Consider the following 21,151-nt stretch of genomic DNA (forward strand, 5'->3'; position numbering starts at 1 on the left):
TTTTTTGCTCTCAGAGGTTGGGTAGGGGGAGTGTTCATGGCGTTTGGTTGGTGGGCCCCAGAGATGTTAAACGTGTGGGATGGTGTCGTACCATTTTCAGATATTGGACATTCTTTTTTTTTTTTTAATTTATTTATTTTATTTTTGTCTGCGTTGGGTCTTCGTTGCTGCGCGCAGGCTTTTCTCCGGCTGTGGTGAGCGGGGGCTACTCTTCATTGTGGTGCATGGGCTTCTCATTGCAGTGGTTTCTCTTGTTGCAGAGCACGGGCTCTAGGCACGCAGGCTTCAGTAGTTGTGGCCACGGGCTTAGTTGTTCTGCGGCATGTGGGATCTTCCCGGACCAGGGATCGAACCCGTGTCCCCTGCATTGGCAGGCAGATTCTTAACCACTGTGCCACCAGGGAAGCCCTGGACATTCTTGTAGGTGAAAATTCTGCTTATGATGATCTGAACCTAAAACCTAACTCTGTTTTACATATAAGCACATGAGATTATTTTGGATGGTTTTAATAGACAAGTACCTTGACTTTTCCAGGAAGACAATTATAGAATAAATTGAAGGAAGATTGTAAATTCTTTAGTTTTGAACTTAAGTGGAGTTCATCACTGTTTTAGAAAACCAAGACACCCTTTCAGTGCTACCCATGGTGCTGCGTCACCCATTCAGCACACCTGTAACAGCCTGCCATTTGAAACTGGCACGTTTACAGTACTTTTTCATATAGTGCAAGCATCTCATGATGACAGCTGTACTTGCCTGAGTGTTTAAATACTGAAATATGTTATATACAGGCAGGTTACCCATGAATTTTGCTTTAGGATATTAAAGAGGGGTGTATCAAAACGTGTATTACAAAAAAGAGGTGCTGGGTCTGATAGATGAGAATTATTGTACTAGATGATTTCTAAAATGTTGTCAAGTTTGAAAATGCCAAGATTATATGAAGTTACTCTCTTTGGAAGCCAGAAGCTTCACAAAATTCTATAAAGAATTTTTGAAGTACATCTGGAACATTGATTCCAAGTACTGTGCTGATAAGCCTAGGACATTTACATTTACAGCAAGTTCCAGCCCATGTAATCTACCCATATTATTAATTAATACTACTTAGCACTTAATGTAACACTTGTCCACTTCTGAAAGCTTTGTAGATACAACCTAATTAGAAGAATCAGGTGAAATGTAGCAGTTTGGTTCACAGGGGTTGGGTGATGGACTTACTGGTTTAATTTCCTCCTAAATTTGACAGTGTTGCTTCATGCTGTGTGTTAATTCTTGACATCTTAGATATCAGTACATTTAGATAGTGCCGCTGTATATACCAGAGTCATTCAAAAGCCTAGAGTGCCAGCATTTTTTTTTTAAGATTTCCAGATGTGTAAGAAAATGTATACCAGGAAGGCTGCAAGAACAACTGCTCAACTTGCGCTCTTGAGCTCTTGTGGGGAAATCAATGTACATATCTATTTAATTTCAACCCAGCTAGCATGTACTGAACATCCGTTATGTGCCAGGCATGATGTTAGGCTCAGGGATGCAAAGACACGGTCCCTGCTCTCGTGGAGTTTCCAGTGGAGAACTGGAGATGATGGTCACCGAAATCACAGTGCAAGGGAGAAGGTTTTTTTTTTTTTTTTCTGAAAACCTTGTCTTTTCTTATTTTTCATATTACAAATGTATGTAGCATGGCCATTGCAGAAAAATCAGGCAGTATCAACAATAACATTCAGTGAAGATAGATAAGACAATTCAACACACAGATAGAAAAATAAAACCAGATCATTCTAGAGAGGGATAAGGGGTATGTTGTAGTGTCCCCCCAAAATTTATATGTTGAAGCTCTAATCCTCAGTACCTCAGAACATGACCTTATTTGGAAATAGAGTCGTTGCAGATGTACTGAATAATTAATTAAGATGAAGTCACATTGCAGTAGGATGGGGCCCTAACCCAATACAACTGGTGTCCTTATAAAAAGAGGAAATTTGGACACAGAGCCACACACACAGGGAGAACGAGCTGTGAAGATGAGGGCAGAGATCAGGGTGATGCATCTACAAGCTAGGGAACACCAAGAATTGCCAGCAAACCACCAGAAGCTAGGAAAGAGCCCTGGAACAGATCCTTCCTCACAGCCCTCAGAAGGAACCAACCCTGCTGACACCTTGATCGCAGACTTCCAGCCTCCAGAACTCCAGACAATAAATTTCTGTTATTTAAGCCTTGCAGTTTGTGATACTTTGTTATAGCAGCCCTAGCAAATGAATACAGGCTATAAAGGAAGTCAAACAGGGTGATGAAAGGGCGAGAGGGTCTCTGTGGTCACAGCATTGGCTCCTGAGTGACGGGAAGCAGCCAGTCATGCCAGGTGGCAGGGGAGAGTGTCTTGCAGAGCTGGGCCAGAGGGGAGACGGGGTGGCCTGCTCTGGGAACTGAGTGACACTGGGACAGTGTGACGAGGAGGATTCAGGTACCACGTGAGAGCTCTACATGAGTCAGCTAGTTAAATCTGCATTTACGGATGAGGCAGAGAAGACCGGGGAGGTCCACTAACTTCTCCAAAGTCATGGAGCCCATAAGGGCAGAGCTGGGCCTTGGCTCCACTTGCCAAGCTGTTATTCCTGGCTTTCCTGCCTGAGGGGCACAGGGTCAGACTGCTGAGGGTCTCTTCAACCAAAACAAGGGGTTCGTGTTTACTCTAAGAGCCATGAGAAGCCATGGGAGGGTTTTATTCAGGTGGGCAACATGATACGATTTACATTTTTAAAAGCTCATTGTAGCTGCTGCGCAGTTAACTGAAGACTCACGCCCAATGATGCGTCAGTGCCAGGACAGATGTATCAGTACAGAGGGGAGTGAGGTGTGGACCTGCTGCTGAGGGCAGCCATGGTTCTCCAACCTGGCTGCACAGGGGAATTACCTGGGGGTCTTTCAGGAACAATGGTGCCTGGCCTCAGCCCCAGAAATCCCAATTTAATTGGTCTGAGGTGTGGCATAGATGTAGGGATTCCTTAGATCCTTAGAGCTCCCCAGGTGATTCTAGCACAGCAGGGTTAGTTAGGGTCCACTGCCCTGTGAGTAGTGACTAAAGTGCTGGTGTAGAAAACCAGATACTGCCTGTGATGGTTAATTTTACTTGTCAGCCTGACCGGGCTAAGTGATGCCAAGTAGCTGGTAAAACATTATTTCTGGGTGTGTCTTCGAGAGAGTCTCTGGAAGAGATTAGCATCTGAATCGGTGGACTGAGTAGAGAAGATCCCCTCATCCGCATGGGTGGGCTTCATCTGATCCGCTGGGGGCCTGAATAGAACAAAAAGGCAGAGGAAGAGCGAATTCACTGATTCTGCTTGAGCTGAGATACCCATCTTCTCCTCTCCTCGGACACTGGTGCTCCTGGTTCTTGAGCTTTCAGACTCAGACCGGGACTCACACCACCTGCCCCTCCCGATTTTCAGGCCTTCCGACTCAGACTGAATGACACCGCCAGCTTTCCTGGCTCTCCAGGTTGCAGACAGCTGGTCATGGGACTTCTTCGCCTCCGTAACATGTGAGCCGATTCCTCATGTAAGAAATCCCCTCATATGTATCTGTATAAATCCTATTGGTTCTCTTTCTCTGGAGAACCCTGACTGACCCATGGCCGTTTTCCACGTGGGGTCCCAAGGCCGACAGGCACTTCCTGTTTCTCTTCCTGGGCAGGAAACTGGGCCCTTCAGCAGCAGTCTTCTGCAGGAGGGGACTGTGGATCTGGAGATACCCTTTGGGATATTTGTCCTGATCAGCCCTTCCTCAGAAACTGTCACAGAGACACTGAGAAAAGAACCAGGCTGGTTAGGGACGTGACAGTTTCAATTTGGTAGATAATTAGAAATCATGGTGAAAACATAGAGAATCAACTAGAATAAAGGTTGGAGGTGGTAGAATTCCTTCCTGGCCCCATTCCCTCCACGTAATTCCTCTGAGTGCTTGCTTTATTGGTGCAAACAGGGGCTTGGGGCATTTCCTTTCTTGGCTGGAAATTTACTGGAGAGAACAAAATGTACAAAAGAAAACATGCTTCTAAGTGACTATTGACAATATCCATATTCATTACCCCCAGATTATGTTAATCAAAGAGAGTTTTGGAAGCTTATTGCTGTTGTCTTTCCAAGATGAGCAATAAATGTGTGTTGTGCTTTCTCTAGCACTTTAATTTAAGTTTCTCAAAATACTTCACAGCTATCGCTAAGGAAGGCTTGCAGGGCCCCTGGGAGAAGGGAGTCATCATTGTGGTGTCTGGCGGCATGCTTGAGGGTTCAGTGGGCTCCAAGTATAATGACAGTAAGAGCAGGTTTGTGTGAGGATGAAAATAATTATGGCTTGGAAGTTCACCGACTAGGTAGGATTGTTGAATTAGGTTGGAGCCTGCGTTTGGAGGTGAAGAGAGGAAGGAAACGAAGGCTAATGAAACAGCCTCAAATCATTCCTGCCTGATTTTGCAAATACACTAAGGGATTACAAAAATCCCTTCCTGACACTTCCCACGAGCTGGTGTCCAGCCTTTGCTGGAACATCTGGAGCAGCAGGAACGTTGGCTGGTGGGAGCTGCCCCTTCACGTGGTTGAACAGTTAGGATTGCAACAAAATTCTTCTCATCGATGTCCCCAGGCAAAAGGAGGTTGCAGTTGAAAGTGCCAGGTTTGATGAGCCCCTCCAGGTGACTGCAGGATCTGAAGGAGCCTTCTGAGGCCCCGCCCCCAACTCCTGTACCCTGGGTCGTGTGCTAGCCCTCCTCCTCCCCAGCCCCGCTGCTTCTCCTCTGGGCTGAGCTCCTGGCTCCTGGTTAAGAACCTAATTCAGGAGCCAGGTCCCCTGGGTTCAAAGTCTGGCCCTGCACTTACTCGCTAAGAGCCTCTCCATGCTTCAGTTTTGCCATCTATAAAATGGGATAATAAGGGCACTAAGTAGCTCGCAGGGCTGGTTAGGAGCGAAGGAGTTAATGTGTGTGGAGCTTTCAGCACAGTGTCTGGCATACATGACCTCCAGGAAGCGGCAGCCTGCCGGCCTCACCCTCCTCTGGCCGATGACCAGGTCTTTTTGTCCCTGACTGCCGACACCCCCTCCCACCTCCCTAGGCAGCTCTCAGAGGGTCCTTGGCCTACTGCCCAGCCCTTACCCAGGGCTCTTCTCTGCTGAAGCTCCCCAGGATTCTATGGCTGCAGACTGTACACCCTGGTATTTCACCCCTAGGTGTTCATGCTTGCCTTGTTCATGCTTTTAGGGAAGGGCTTTCTCCTCTCCCGTGTTTTGTTATCTAAAGGGGTGTCCTCAGCCGATTTGCTTGGACCTTTGGATGTTACATCTGCTCTCATTCCTTTACACCCTTGACTTTTCTGCCCAAAATGCACACACACAAAGGTGGCTAGGGCATGGTGGATTCACCTACAGTCACCACCCTATCCCTGAAAGCACGACCTCCTTCTGACTTTCTTGCCTGTGGCTCACTCAGCCAGAGTCTTTGATGGCACATTCTCTGCTGAGGTCCTGGCTTCTGTCGCTCTTCTGTTTCTTCCAAACTTGCCAGTTATGGCTCTAAGTTCGTATCCCAACTGCAGAGTCACTTGCCTGTCGGTCACTATGATTTCACACGGGGTGGCCAGATACAGGTCAGATATATGTGAATCCCAGGGTCTGTGGCGTCCGAACAGAACACCCTAGTAAATTGAATCGAGATCTGTGTCCCGGTAAATTTCTCCTGTTGTCCCCAGTTTTGTTCTCTGTATCTGTACTGATTAAGGTTAATCTGTTTATAGGAAAGTCTTCAAGTTTTTGAAGGCAACTAACTTATCTCTTGGAGCCTTGTCTTCCCCAGACTAAACGTCTTCAATTTCTTCAGTGATCAGCAGTGTCTCACATGGTATGGCTTCTAGATCAATCACATTCTGATTTGTACTTCTTGGGCAGGCTGCAGTTTATCATGGTGACATTTTTGGACCATAACAGAGTGGTAAGGGAGATGTTTTTGATCAGTCTGGCCCTGTGTGTGTGTGTGTGTGTGCGTGCACGCATGAACCTCCTAAATCATACAATGCTGGTGCCTGACAAATTCACTCAGATGTACAACTGGCTTTAAAACCAGGGTTCCTGATTTTCAGATTGCCAATCTTCCCAGTTATGTCTTTGCTAAGTGTTTGATTGATCAAGTCCACTTGAGGTATCTCTTGATCACCTACCACGTTACTTATCAGTGTGCTAGCCCATTTACATTGTATGTGAGATCTCAGACACAGCTGGCTTTGTTTTGCTTGGAATGTTTTTTAAAGGAGAGTTTGAATCTACGACAACTGAATAGCTATGCAAAAGAGGTGGTATCATTTCGGCTTCCTTTACAAAGCTTGCTATTTCTTTTCCTGTTTCTAAAAAGTTATTGACTGCATTAATCAGCTTTTGCTGCAGTAACAAGCAATCCTAAATTTCAATATGTTAAAACAATGACATCTATCTTTTTTCTGATATATATTTTAAAATATATATTTATTTTTTAAATTGATTTACAACGTTGTATTCGTTTCAGGTGTACAGCAAAGTGATTCAGTTTTATATATATGTCACTTTCTCCTCCAACACCCAGGCAGGGAGGATATCCCCACCTGACATCATCTTCCCCTCCTTCCTCCCCCTGACCTCACGCCAGTGCTCTTCCTACTGCTTCATATTTAAGAAGGTGGACAGAGCTGCCTACATTTTCTTTGTATGATATCACAGTTATGCCAGGCTTGGGATGATCCCCGAAGGATAACAAGGCATTCACCTAGTTGTCTATGTGGTAATGTTCCTTTAAAGGAGCTGAGGGTGTTTAATGTTCCTCAAAACTTTTCCTGTCGACTTGGCTTCAGTGGGAATTTCTTCATCCTAATTTGGAGAAGCAAGAGTCTTGCAGGAGTCTAATAAACACTTTTCATTGTTAACCAGCTGGCTTCCTCAGCGTCGCTCAGCAAAATCCTTAAGTAGATAACATCCCTGCAGCTTCTCTCCCTGGATATGCTAAATAGAGTTGCCCGTATGAGAAGCTCCCTCACAAATCCATAACTGCAATTTGGATAGCTTTGTGCCTTTGGGTTTGGAGCCCATATTTGAAACTCCTTTTGTGTTCCCTATTCACTGTGTCTTAACCCATACCCAGGCCTCTTTGTACTTTGATTCAGTTATTCTGGAGATTCTTGTCTCTGAGATTCATTCCAGTGCCCCCAAAGGAAATTTCTACTATTCTAAAGAGTCTGCATTTTAAGTCAGATAATTTCAAGCAGATCCTTCAAATTTTGATAACGGCCGTTTGTATGTGATACAACAATAAACAGACAAGTGGACAGAATCTTAATTTTATCGATGTAGGTTATTATACACGCCTCATGAACTTTCGGTTCTCAGCAAAGCCTGACGCCACATACCCAACCCCTCTCTGCTCTGGGTTTGTACTGTTTTCAATACACATCATCTCCTTTAATGGGTTCAGAGCACCTACTAAATGTCTGGCATCGTGTGTGCAAGATGCAGAGACAGAAAGAGGAAGAAGATGCCCCCCTTGTTCTCGGTGCTCCCAGGCTGGCCAGGAAGACAGGCATGATGATGAAGTAAACACTGACTACCAAGATTTTACTTCTTAGCCTTTGCTTCTTTCCCTCCCCAAAGCTATCCATATTTTCATGTTCTTTTGGCACTCAGCTCATATCCCATCTGTCATTAAATGTATGTTAACCACTTGGGGCTCCTCTTCTCTGATTTCCCCCAACTCAGCATATGTTAAGTTGTGTCTTGCCACAGATTGTTATACACCTGAAGGCTTGGATCTCTTTAAAGCCCCCCAGATGGTTTTGTCTTGGAAATAAAATAAAATCCAAGTTCCTTACAATGGCCTACAGGGCCGTAAGTGACTTGGTGTCTACTTCCTCTCAGAGTTCATTGCCTGCCACCCTCCCTTTTGGTCCACTGACCTCCTCTCCGTTCTTGAAACACACTAAATTCTCTGTTGCTTCAGGGCCTTTGCACTTATTTCCCCTACCTGGAATCTCCTATCTTAGGTCTTCGCACGGCTTTCTTTTTCTCCTGATTCCGGTCTTAGCTGAAATGTCACCTCTGCAGAGAGAAGCCCTCCAGGATCATCTGGGCTAAAAGTAGCCCTGGTCTTTCAGACTCTTTCTCTTAAGTTCTGTCGTCTATCTATCTATCTATCTGTCATCTACTTATGTATTTATCCATCCATTTATTTTTGAGTAATTTATCCCTACTTGACATTTATTTAGTTATGTTTTCATTGTCTGTATCCTTTCTCTAGACTGTAAACTCCTTGAAGGTATGGATTTGTCTGTCTCGTTCTTTCTTGAATCCCCAGGGACCATAGCAGGGACTGGCAAACAGTAGGTAATCAACAATTGTTTGTAGAATGAAGATTTTTCCACAGCTAAAAAGAATATTTGGCATAAAATATTTCTTTATAAAAGATATAATTTACAATAGGAGTTGTAATAATCCGTGTTCTCTTGAGACATTTATTACAGTGTAAGATGACTTCCTTTGTTGAGTACCCTTTGTGCATAACATCAAAGAACACAAAACCTCAGAAATCATTTAATTCAAGTCTCAGATTTTACAAATGATTAAACTCATTGACTGCCTTCACAAATCCCTTTGGAAAACCAAATTATCTATATTACCTAGTTATAAATAAGTAACATTTCTGTGTTTTTGATCCTTTAATATTAATTAAGTCAAGGGAAGACTGAATTAAAAATCCACAATATTATAATATTAAAATATTTAACATTAAAACATTTACGTCTAGTTAAGGTTAGAGTTGTACATTTTGATATAGATGGTTCATGTACAATAGCTCCTTGGAGACTTCAAACAGTCTTTTACCCAATCAGAGCAGTAAATATCTCATACATTATAGAGTATGCACCATAGAAGAGAAGGTATAATTTTTAGTTTGCTTCATTGCTTTTTTTTTTTTCCTTCATCTGGGAGGAAAATAGTTGAGAACTTTGACAGCCTGGAATTTAATATGTTTTTGAAAAATGGAGATCACTTTGCCCTGTGGGTATACTGTTCATTTCTAGCTTCTGAGTCTACTTGGAAGATAGCACCCACTCAGGGTTCGTGGATCTGCAGGCCCTTGGGGTATACTCTGGATCCACAGCCCAGAGAACTCCTCTCTTTCTTTCCTGACTATCAGCATGTCTGTTCATTAGGAAATCTGAAAACTGGGAGAGCACATTTCAATGCCAACAGCACTTAACTCACAGAGGAATGCCAGATTCCATTTGGGGACTTGTAAATGAATTTCCAACCTACAAGCTATTTGACTTAAAAGTGCTTGCTTCCAAGCTGTTGAGTTAAAATTTTTGTAAACTGCAAGTTTTTGAATTCAAATGTATTCCTCATAGAGCACATTAAATAGCAACTGTTAATGCAAATACAAATATTCAGTAATATGGATCAAAGAAATGGGTCAAAGAAATGATACTTCAGTACACTGATGGTGGGAGTGTGAGCTGACATAAATGTTTTTGGAAAATAAATCTATCATGTGAAAATAATCAGGTGCAAAAGAAGTTCTGTTTTTTTTTTTCTCAAGGGCCACTGCAATATCATTTATAGTGGTAAAAATTGGAAACAATCTAAATGCCAAAAATAGGGACAGAGTTAAATGGATTATGAGGTATTCAAAGAATAAAATTTTAAGCATCCAATAAAATATTGTTCTAAAATAATATTTAATGACATAACAAATTACTCAGAATATATTAATTTAAAACAACTATAACAATAATAAAGGATAGAAACTGTACAGTGTATGATTTAATTTCATTCTCTTTTGAAGGCAGAGTGCTAAAATGTTAAAAGGAGGAATCAGTAGGTGGTAGAATTAGGAATGATTTCTATTTTCATCTTTTCTGTGGTCAGCATGTATCTTTTTTTTAATCAGGGAAAAATGTTTAATTGAAAATCAGAACAGCCTGCTCCTGTTCCTGGCAATGAAGATATATCCTCGGTTTTTGTAGTTATGTCTCCATGCATCTCCATTATGGGGAACTGTTTTAGCATCTGTTTCCCTCATGGAATTAGATTAGCCAATATTATCATTATCACTCTTCACTTTGGAGATAGAATTTTCAGAGAATTTCCAAGGAGAGCTCTGACTTGGTTACAGAATCAGCCTTACACAGCAGATTGGAATCACCAGGAGCCTGGAGTCAGGATTCTCCCAGTTGCTACACAAAGCTCAGGCCAATACAGGAAGATAGAATCTGCCCCCGAAGCAAATACCTCAGCCCTATGACCCTGGCTTCTCTTAGATTGGTTTTCTTTCTTTCCGGGTTGACTACCCCCATCCCCCAAAGGCAGCTAATTCTGATAATTTCTTGGACTGTTCTAAGAATTCGAATTATTCTCGATAGTTTCATCTTACAAAACAAACACAGGGAGATCAGCTCTGTGCTTTGTGACCACCTAGAGGGGTGGGATAGGGAGGGTGGGAGGGAGGGAGATGCAAGAGGGAAGAGATATGGGAACATATGTATATGTATAACTGATTCACTTTGTTATGAAGCAGAAACTAACACACCATTGTAAAGCAATTATACTCCAATAAAGATGTTAAAAAAACAAACAAACAAAAACCCAAAAAACAAACAAACAAGTAAAAACACCCCTCCTCCCCCAAACTGCCGTGCCCTCTTTAGGTATTGCCACACTTTAGCTATCGTCCTGCAGGCTGTCTCCACTTCTTCATATCTTGTCAGTCGTTGGCCTTCTCTGTTCTGCCTTCTGTATCTTCCCTGCCACCAAAACTGCATTGCTGAAGTCATCAGTGGCTTCCGTGTTGCTAAATCCAATGGACATATTCTAGCCCTCATCTCCCTCCCTTGGCCTGTCAGAGGCATTCAACACTGTTGTTCACATCCTCCTTCTCAAACACTCTTATTTCATCTTATAGCAGTGAGAGCCATGGGTTGAGTGTAGTGTAGTGTGCAAGCTTGATGATGACCTCCTATTAGGAATAAGCTATTGTGATTTTCTTCTTCTTCTTTAGTGTAATGGGATTTTAAAAGGAAGAATGCATCCTCTAGAAGATCCTCACTGCTGGTACATTTTTAGTCCTTAATATGGGGTCTACTATTAAATGGAATCATAGAATGATATTTGCAAGTAACCATGTATTGGTCAGTGTGAGTCAACATCAAGAAACCATTATGCCATGATGCTGGAATGTCTTGGCTGAAAGAGTGATTTAGAAGGGGAAAAGACACCCTTTCATTCAACATGAAAAAGAAATGGGAGAATCTACTTAACAAATATAAACAAGAATAAAAATATTCCTTGAGGTAGAGGATTAGATGGTTTACAAACTTTCAGGTCCATCTGGACTATTGGTCATCCGTGCACCTTGACCTGTACTTGGAACTGATGTGTCTGAGACTGTTGCCCTCTCTGAGATCTGAAGCTTGGTAGAAGGTGTAAAGTCCCTTTTCCAAGCTAGGCTGGTGGACTTGCTGCCCTGGAGCCTTTGACCTCCTCCCTTTCCCCGGAAGACGCCAGCCCAGATGTGACCTACTCTTCTCTGTCTACTCCAGAAGAGAAGGCCATGGTGTCTGGTGTTCAGAACCAGCCCCAGAAGACCCATTTCGGTATATTCTGCATCAATGAGATACATAAAGAAGTACAGTCTCTCTAGCACCAAGCGGGGTAGGGTGGGTCAAACTCTGTGTCATATTTTGACAACTGATGAGTATCCCAACAAATGAGCCTCTCTGTTCAGAGCCCAGTATTGAGAACACTTAATTGGTCTCACCTGTCATAGGCAAGGGCTGAGAGTGTAATTTCTTCCTGTCTGTGGTTTGGGTCTGACTAGGACCCCATTCTATTTAGTTAGTGAAAATCTCCAAGTAAAAAGGGATGAACTCCCTTTGGGACACATAAAAAGATTAAAACAGCCCCCTTGTTATTTTGAACTCTGGATTTCATTCTGTTGCAAATGGATATAGGGTAAAATAGACAAAAAAGAGAGTCGTTTATTGTGAGGCTAAAAACGGGGAGGTTACATGGTTATATGTCTAAAATGCAAGTCATAGTGCTTAAAAAAGAGGGTCTTCCCTCTCTGCCTTTTCTGTTCATCGCACGTCAGGTAGAAATATTTGCCCATCTCCTTCTATGTGCCAGATGCTGCCCATATCCTATCTTGGGTAACAATTCACTTATAGAATAGCACCACTTATATGACGCTTACTATGTACCAGGCACAATTGTAACTGATTTATATATATATTATTCTTACAACAGCCCTGTGAGGGAGATTTATTTTTAACCATCTCTAAATGAAAGATGAGGAAACTGAGGTACAGAACAGTTAAGGCATTTATTCAAAGTGACACAGCTACCAAGTGGCAGATATGGGATTTGAACCCAGGATTTGTATCTCCAGAGCAGTGGCCCATCTAGAGCAGCAATGTCCAGCAGAGTCCTGTGGTGATGAAGTGTTCTTTGTGATGTCCGGTATGGTAGTTATAACCTCACGTAGCTATTGGGCGCTTGAAATGTGGCTAGTGCAGCTGAAGAACTGAATTTAAAATTTTATTTAATTTTAATGATTTAAATTTAGATAGCCACATGTGGTTAGTGGCTATTATACTGGAAAACATAGGTGTAGAGTCTGTGTTTAATAACTTCCAAAAAACATCAGAAAGGTGGTGGTATCCTTTCCAGAAGAGGACAGTGAGTGTCAGTAAAGCTGAGGATTTATCCAAGGTTCTGAAGCTGGAACGTGGAAGAGCCAGGCTGCCAGCCTCTAAAACCACGTGCTGTGGTCACCAGAGATACACCCCCGCCTCTGACCCCCATCCACTCTCCTGGCTCTTCATCTCTTTCCAAACCGGATCAGAAAGCCTATCTTTCTTCCTTCACCCTTATCAAAGAGTCTCTTTTTCCCTTCCTTTATTATTAATGCCGTAACAGTAGAACAGCACTTTGAGACAGAACATCATGCTACATGTTTGGGGGATGTGGCATGGCCCTGTAGAGTTTCATTGACTAAACTGGAACAGCTTGGTAATAAGTAGTGTACTCATTCTTAACATTCTTAAGGGCTTACCTCAAACTATTATTTTGTTGTCTCTTTCTTCTTGGTTATTCCTCCTTTCAACCCACCCTAATTCTTTTACCATTGGTAACAAAATATATGCCCCCAAATCAAAACAGCCTTTGGTTAAAAGTACTAAAGTTATATCTACCTCCACCTTTGCTCTTTAATTTGAACTCCTCACCCACCAAGAAAAACACCCCAAAACAAAACAGAACAAAAACTTCTTTCGGGCTTCCCTGGTGGCGCAGTGGTTGAGAATCTGCCTGCTAATGCAGGGGACACGGGTTCGAGCCCTGGTCTGGGAAGATCCCACATGCGGCGGAGCAACTAGGCCCGTGAGCCACAACTACTGAGCCTGCACGTCTGGAGACTGTGCTCCGCAACAAGAGAGGCCGCGATAGTGAGAGGCCCACGCACCACGATGAAGAGTGGCCCACACTTGCCGCAACTAGAGAAAGCCCTCGCACAGAAACGAAGACCCAACACAGCCATAAATAAATAAATAAATAAAATTTAAAAAAAAAAAAAAGAAGCTTCTTTCGATTAGGTTCCCATTGCTAACAGTATTATTAAAGAAAAGATAGACAATCATGTATGGTTTGGGAGACTGTCATGTGTCTAAAGCATAGTTTTGAATAAACCAACTTTATGTTAACCCATGGTGAGCCAAGCACCGTGTCTTGTACCCAGTAACCTCTCAATAACTATTAACATTTCATTGATTTGCCTTCCTCTATGTTACTTTAGTGACTTAGAACTTATGCGAATAGGAAACCCCACTTTAACTATTGGGCATGAACAGACAAAACAGAACTCTATTCAACAAAGAAAGCCCAAATTCAAATACTAGTGTACCCAGGCTTCAAGCACCCAGGCAATCCTTTCTGGCACCAGAAGAGAAGAAACGCTGTGACTTCATCAGATAACAGTCTGCCCATCTGATCACAAAATGCTATCACTGTCTTATCTGGAGACAAGACTCATCCAACTCCCAGACAGGAGGCAGAATCTAATGTTTCCTGGTGGGGAGGAGCAAGCCAGTATTTCCAATGACCTGGAAAGTAGGAGTTCGTTGGAAAGCAGCTTGAGAAGAGACTGAGGAGGACTCTTTTAGGACATTGAAGAACGGGGAGGAAGGGCATCTGTGTTTGAGTCTCCTTGATGCTTCCTGTTCCCCAGTGACATACCCTGGACTCGGTGGATCTCAAATGATGACTGAGTTATGCAACTACAGCCAACCTGATGGTACTTAAAAATTCAGAGCAATGACGTCAATTAGTGTTCTCATTTCCACTGACTTCTTTAGAGGGAACAAATTCACGTGGTAGTACAAATAGAGAAGGAGAAAGGGATAAGGCATTTTATAACTTCTCAAGATATGAAATCTAGCATTGTACTTTTAAACAGAAGCTTTTTCTATTCCCAGTCAGACCTCCAAGCCACCTCCTGGAGCAATTCCACTGTCAAACCATGCTGTTTCCTGGTGTGTCCACCAATAAAGCAATCAGAGGGGGGCCCCTCACACTGATACTCAGCTGGCTCTAGAAGGTGATTTGGTTCAGCCTTTTACTTGTCAAATCATTTTTTTCTGCCTAAAGGCTGGACTTGGACTAGTATTGTTGGTGAGAGCTGTAGCACCATGAATAATACCACATGCAGGTGGATGGTACACAGATCTCCTTGGTCTTTCATGTTAGACCCCCAGACATTCTCAGCCTTAGAATCTTTTAGAACAATTTGAGGCACCTGGAGAGCTTCAAAAACTAACAATAGGGGCTTCCCTGGTGGCGCAGTGGTTGAGAATCTGCCTGCCAATGCAGGGGACACGGGTTCGAGCCCTGGTCTGGGAAGATCCCACATGCCGTGGAGCAACTAGGCCCGTGAGCCACAACTACTGAGCCTGCGCGTCTGGAGCCTGTGCTCCGCAACAAGAGAGGCTGCGACGGTGAGAGGCCCGCGCACCGCGATGAAGAGTGGCCCCCGCTCGCTGCAACTAGAGAAATCCCTCGCACAGAAACGAAGACCCAACACAGCCAAAAATAAAAATAATAAATAAAATAATAAATAAATTTAAAAAAAAAACTAACAATAACCAGTTCCACTCCCAAGAGATTTATATTTAATTGGTCTGAGTTGGGAACCTGCCATCAGTGATATGGGGGGATCCCTGGTGATTCCAATGCACTAAGACCCTGGATGGAGCAAGCAGCAACCTCAGGACATCAGAACCCTGTCCTGTTCCTCCTTCTCCTCCTCACTATCTCCTGCGGTGACTCAACAAGCCAGAGAGAGTCATTTCCACTTTCTGAATTGGAGGGTTTTGTTTTCTTTTATGAATGTGATAATATTTTCCATCTCCTGTAAACAAAACAATATATACCTATTATAAATAATTTCAATTTAGAGAGGTCTAAAAAAGTTAAAACTACTACTATTTCTTTTTAACCACACACACATGCATGCACACATATGTATATATTTTTACAAAATTGAGACACTGTTTTATGATCTTCTTTCACTTAGTGTATCAGAGATATCGAGATGGTTAATGTAGATGTACATCATTTTAAAGAGCTGCAAAGATTTGCTCATTTTATGTATACAGACATTCCCCAACCTACGATGGTTTGACTTATGATGGTGTGAAAGCGATACACATTCAGTAGAAATCATACTTCAACTTTTGAATTTTGATCTTTTCCTGGGTTAGCGGTATGTGGTACAATACTGTCTCTTGATGCTGGGCAGTGGCAGTCAGCCGCTGTGTAAACAACTGATACATTTACAACCATTCTGAACCCACACAACCATTCTATTTTTCACTTTTAGTACAGTACTCAATAAATTACATGAGATATTCAACACTTTATTACAAAATAGGCTTTGTGTTAGATTATTTTGCCCAACTGTAGGCTAATATAAGGGTTCTGAGCACATTTTTTTTTTTTTTGGCTGCGTTGGGTCTTCGTTGCTGCACGCGGGCTTTCCCTAGTTGTGGTGAGTGGGGGCTACTCTTCGTTGAGGTGCGCGGGCTTCTCACTTCAGTGACTCCTCTTGTTGCAGAGCATGGGCTCTAGGCACGCGGGCTTCAGTAGTTGTGGCATGTGGGCTCAGTAGTTGTGGCTCACGGGATCTAGAGCACAGGTTCAGTAGTTGTGGCGCACAGGCTTAGTTGCTCTGCGGCGTGTGGGATCTTCCCGGAGCAGGGCACGAACCCGTGTTCCCTGCACCGGCAGGCGGATTCTTAACCACTGTGCCACCAGGGAAGTCCGGTGTTCTGAGCACATTTAAGCTACACCAGGCTAAGCTGTGATTTTTGGTAGGTTAGGTGTATTAAATGCATTTTCGACTTATGATGGGTTTCTTGGGATGTAATTCCATCATAGAGGAACATCTATATTCAACAATTAGTGTAATCTTCTTTTAATAGAAATTGAAGCTCTTCTCATTATTTTCCTCTCACAAGCAATGCCACAGTGGACGTATATTTTGCAGACATTTCCGTGTAATCCTTTGCCCTAAGTTCCTAGAAGTGGAGTTGCCAAGTTAATTAGGTATGCATCTTTTACATTCTGGTGCCTTTGCCAGATTGTCCTTTCAAAAGATTGTGGCACTTTACACACTCCTCAGTGTCATATGCCTGTACCCACTTCCTGCCAGTATTAACAGCTTCTGAAATTGGCAGTTCCCATAAAATAAAAATTTGCATCAGTAAAACTTGATTCAGGCTGCATTTACAGAGTGTCTAATGTGTCCTGGGTGCTAACAATACCAAGATATATAAGCCAGAGTTCTTGCCTTCTCCTACCCAGTGCTCCTGGGTACATACATGTATGTAAATATCACCTGGGCAGCTTGTTAAAATGCAGTTTCTGCCTCGGTAAGTCTGAGATGGTGCCCGAGATTCTGCATTTCTAAGAAGCTTCCAGAAAATGCCTCTGCCTGTGCAGTTGGTCTGCGTCTAGCAGCAAGACTCAATCCCACCTCTGGGCCTTTGCAGTAGCTATTCTGTTTAGCTGCTTTGATCCTCCCCACTCTTTGCTGAGGTCAGTTTTTCCCACATCTGGCTGCACATGAGAAATCACCCAGGAAACTCAAAAAACCAAAAGCACAAACAGAGCTCCTCAGGCTTTTCCACATCTCTGGGAGTGGGGTCTAAGAATCTGTATTTTAAACAAAATCACAGACCAGACTCTTGAAACTTCTGGTTAAGTTGCTCCTACTGACCCCCAGGCCTCACCTGAGCATCATTTCTGATCTATGAATGAGTTTGGTCCTATCCCCACCCCCCATAAGCTGTTATAGCACGCCACACTTCTCCTTTTGAACACTCCACGGAATAAATGAATTAATTGTGTCATTATTCATTAGAGTTTGTCCCTTTTAGTCTCTGAGTTCCATGAAGGCAGAGCTGTGTCTGTCTTGGGCACTGTAGTGTCCCCAGCACCAAGCCAGGACTTCTGGCAACACAGGAATGGATACATGAGTTGACATTCCTTGCAAAACACTTTGTAAATATTTTCACATTCAATTGTCGTAAGTCTGTAAGGCAGGAAGTAAGGCATTAATATCCCTAAACTAAAAATGAAAAAAAGAGGTTTAGAGACATAAAGTGACTTGTGAATGATGACACAGCTTAGGTCCAGATTTGGAAATTGGCTTTCTGTCCCTTCTCTGCCTCTCCAGGCTGTTCCTCTACAGGTTTTATACTCAGCCAGAGCTGAGGAAATTGGTTTAAATGTCCCCAATGTGACACTTATTTAGGATCTCAGAAATTAAGAATACTAACAGTTATCCCCACCTGACATCCTACAGAGAGGCACTTGGCTTGAACAGTGACATGAAGATTGCATCCTTTGAGAATAAACAATGGTGCCTGTGGTCACTTCCACACTATACTTTAAAACATGAGCAGGGGAGAAAGCATATGTAGATCAATCAGGAAAAATCACCTTACCCCAAACCCACGGAGGCATGGGGAGTCTGAATGAGAGCAAAGATAGAAAAGCAATTTAAGCTTTTTACAGGAAATCTTCTAATTGCAGGGGCAGAGGCCTAATGGGTGAAGGCTTCAATGAAGAAAAGAGGAAGATCTTGGGCTATAATTAAATGATGGTTGTGACTGGGTATGTGTGTAATGAGGGGTTGATTTGAAAATATGTCAAGGTCCTCAATTCTATTAGCCTCAGTGCCAGCTTCTTTATAGCACACATTACATTATTAATGTGATGGGGAGTCACACCCACTCCTATACTGACATGAAATTCATAGGTAATATAATTAACCCACAGACATTATTTAAGAAAAATCAATATAATGCCCTCGTAGTATGAAGAACTAGAAGGCAATTAATTTATAATAAAAATGCTCTTCAAACTGTAAATGCTCAAGCACAACATAATGAAGTACTCAAACTTGCATCTATGCCCAGGGTGATCTCAACAGCCACAAGTAACAAAGTTGCGGGCTATTGGTGATCCAAATACTACCGATGAGGGTTTGTGAGTGAAGTGATTTTCTGAAAACTTCCAAATTAAACCTAATACCACTTGCCCTTGATTTGTATGTTAGTTGCCTTTCTGAAAAATTCAGCACATATAAATTTTTAAAATTGAGGTATAACTCACCTGTCATAAAATTCATTTTTAAAATGTATGATTCAGTGGTTTTTAGTTGCATACCCATCACAGTTGTCTAATTTCAGAACATTTTATCACCCCCAAAAGAAACCCATACCCATGAGCAGTAACTCCTCATTGCCTCTTCCCCCAACTCCTGGAAACCACGAATCTACCTTCTGTCTCTATGGATTTGCCTTTTTCAAGTTTTTCATATAAATGCAATAATATATGTGGACTTTTGTGTCATAAATTTCACTTATAATGTTTTCAGAGTTCATCCATGTTGTATCATGTATCAGAACTTCATTTATTTTTGTGGTTGAATAATAGTCCATGGTATGGATATACCACATTTTGTTTATCCACTCATTGGTTGATGCCATTTTGGTTGTTTACACTTTTTGGCTATTAGGAATAATGTTGCTGTGAACATTTGTGCACAAATTTTTGTCTGGACATATGCTTTCAAGTCTGTTGGGTATATACTAGGAGTGGAATTGCTGGGTCATATGGCAACTCTATGTTTAACATTTTAAGGAACCGCCAGACTGTGTTCCAAGGCAGCAGCAGCATTCTACTTTCCCACCAGCACATAGGAAGTTTCCAGTTTCTCCACATCTTCATCAGTACTTGTTATCGTCCATCTTTTTTACTACCACCATCCTAGAGAGTATAAATTGATATTTCATAGTGGTTTTGATTTGCATTTCCTTAATAACTAATGAACATCTTTTCATGTGCTTATTATCTGTTTGCATATCTCCTTTAGAGAAATGTCTACTCAAATCCTTTGTCCATTTTAAAATTGAATATTTGTCTTTTTATTATTGAGACCTAAGAGTTCTTTATATATTCTGAATACTAGATCTTTATCAGATATATAATTTGCAAATATTTCCTCCTGTCCTGTGGACTTTTTACTTTCTTGATGGTATCATTTACAATGCAAAAGTTTTTGGGTTTGATGTAGTCTAATTTATCTATTTTTTTCTTTTATTGCTTATGCTTTTGGTGTCATGTCTAAGAAACTATTGCCTAATCCAAGGTCATGAACATTTATGCTTATGTTTTTGTCTAAGATTTTTATAGTTTCAACTCTTGCATTTAGGTCTTTGATCCATTCTGAGTTAATTTTTGTGTATGGTTTGAGATAAGATTCTTTTGTATACGGATATCCAGCTGCCCCGGCACCATTTGTTGAAGAGACTATACTTTCCTCGTTGAGTTGTCTTGATACCCTTGTCAAAATCATTTGCCCATAAATGTAAGGGTTTAATTCTGGGCTCTCAATGCTGTTCCATTGATCTGTATGCCTGTCTTTATGGCATATATAAAATTTATGCATAGTATTTGCATGTAAAATGGTATTATGTTCTGGGCTCAGACAATTGTCAACAGGTTTTTCACCTGTATGTTTGTCCAGTGGGGCATTTGAAAGTCACATGAGAGGCAGGGCAGTTCTTCCTTCTGTGAGACTATGCTGCCCATTGCAGTACATCTAGCATTATTAGCCCCTGCCAACTGCATGCCAGTGTGCCCTGCAATCATTTTGACAGTTAAAATGTCTCATAAATTTCTAGAGTACCCCTCAGGAAGCAATATTCCCACTGAGAACCACTCCTCTAAAGGCACCTTCTGTACCTTCAGCCTTTTTCCTTCTCTGCCTCTCCAGCCCATCTCCCACGTGGCTAAAATATGAGTCTTTCCAGGTTATTCCTTGCTCAAAAGCCTTTAATAGCTCCTTATGCTCTGTGAAATGAAGTTCAAGCCTTCCAGCATTGCTCATCAGCTCGATTACCCTCCAGATCCCTGTCCTGCACGCCACCTGGCCTACGGAACTGGCCCTGCCACTACCCGCTGCCCCTCCGTTGCGCACACTGACAGCTCTTAGGAAATCACATTCATTTTCCAGAACCAGCTCCATCAGCTCCTCTGGAAGTCTTGTGGGTGCCCTCTCCAGCTGGCGGTGCCCTTCCTTGAGTTCCCAAGGAACATGCTTGGACTTTGGGCTTTGTTCATCTTGGCATCTCTGCTTCCACTTCAGTCCGAAGCACACTGCCTGGTACACTGTTGGGATCAGTGAATTTTGTTGCAAGAGTGAATCCTCAGTACTCCCCTAAGTTCTTTTTTTTTTTTTTTTAACGTCTTTATTGGAGTATAATTGCTTTACAATGGTGTGTTAGTTTCTGCTTTATAACAACATGAATTAGTTATACATATACATATGTCCCCATATCTCCTCCCTCTTGCGTCTCCCTCCCACCATCCCTATCCCACCCCTTTAGGTGGTCACAAAGCACCGAACTGATCTCCCTGTGCTATGCGGCTGCTTCCCACTAGCTATCTATTTTACGTTTGGTAGTGTATATATGTCCATGCCACTCTCTCACTTTGTCCCAGCTTACCCTTCCC

General features: G+C 42.4%; 1 protein-coding gene across 1 annotated transcript in view; it reads right to left on the reverse strand.

Moving 5' to 3' along the window:
- SLC7A14 (solute carrier family 7 member 14) overlaps nucleotides 1-21,151 on the reverse strand; it is a 124,355-nt gene that overhangs the window by 72,701 nt on the left and 30,503 nt on the right. The window lies entirely within an intron of this gene.

Source organism: Balaenoptera musculus, chromosome 4 (genome assembly GCF_009873245.2).
Source record: "Balaenoptera musculus isolate JJ_BM4_2016_0621 chromosome 4, mBalMus1.pri.v3, whole genome shotgun sequence".
Lineage (NCBI taxonomy): Eukaryota > Metazoa > Chordata > Mammalia > Artiodactyla > Balaenopteridae > Balaenoptera > Balaenoptera musculus.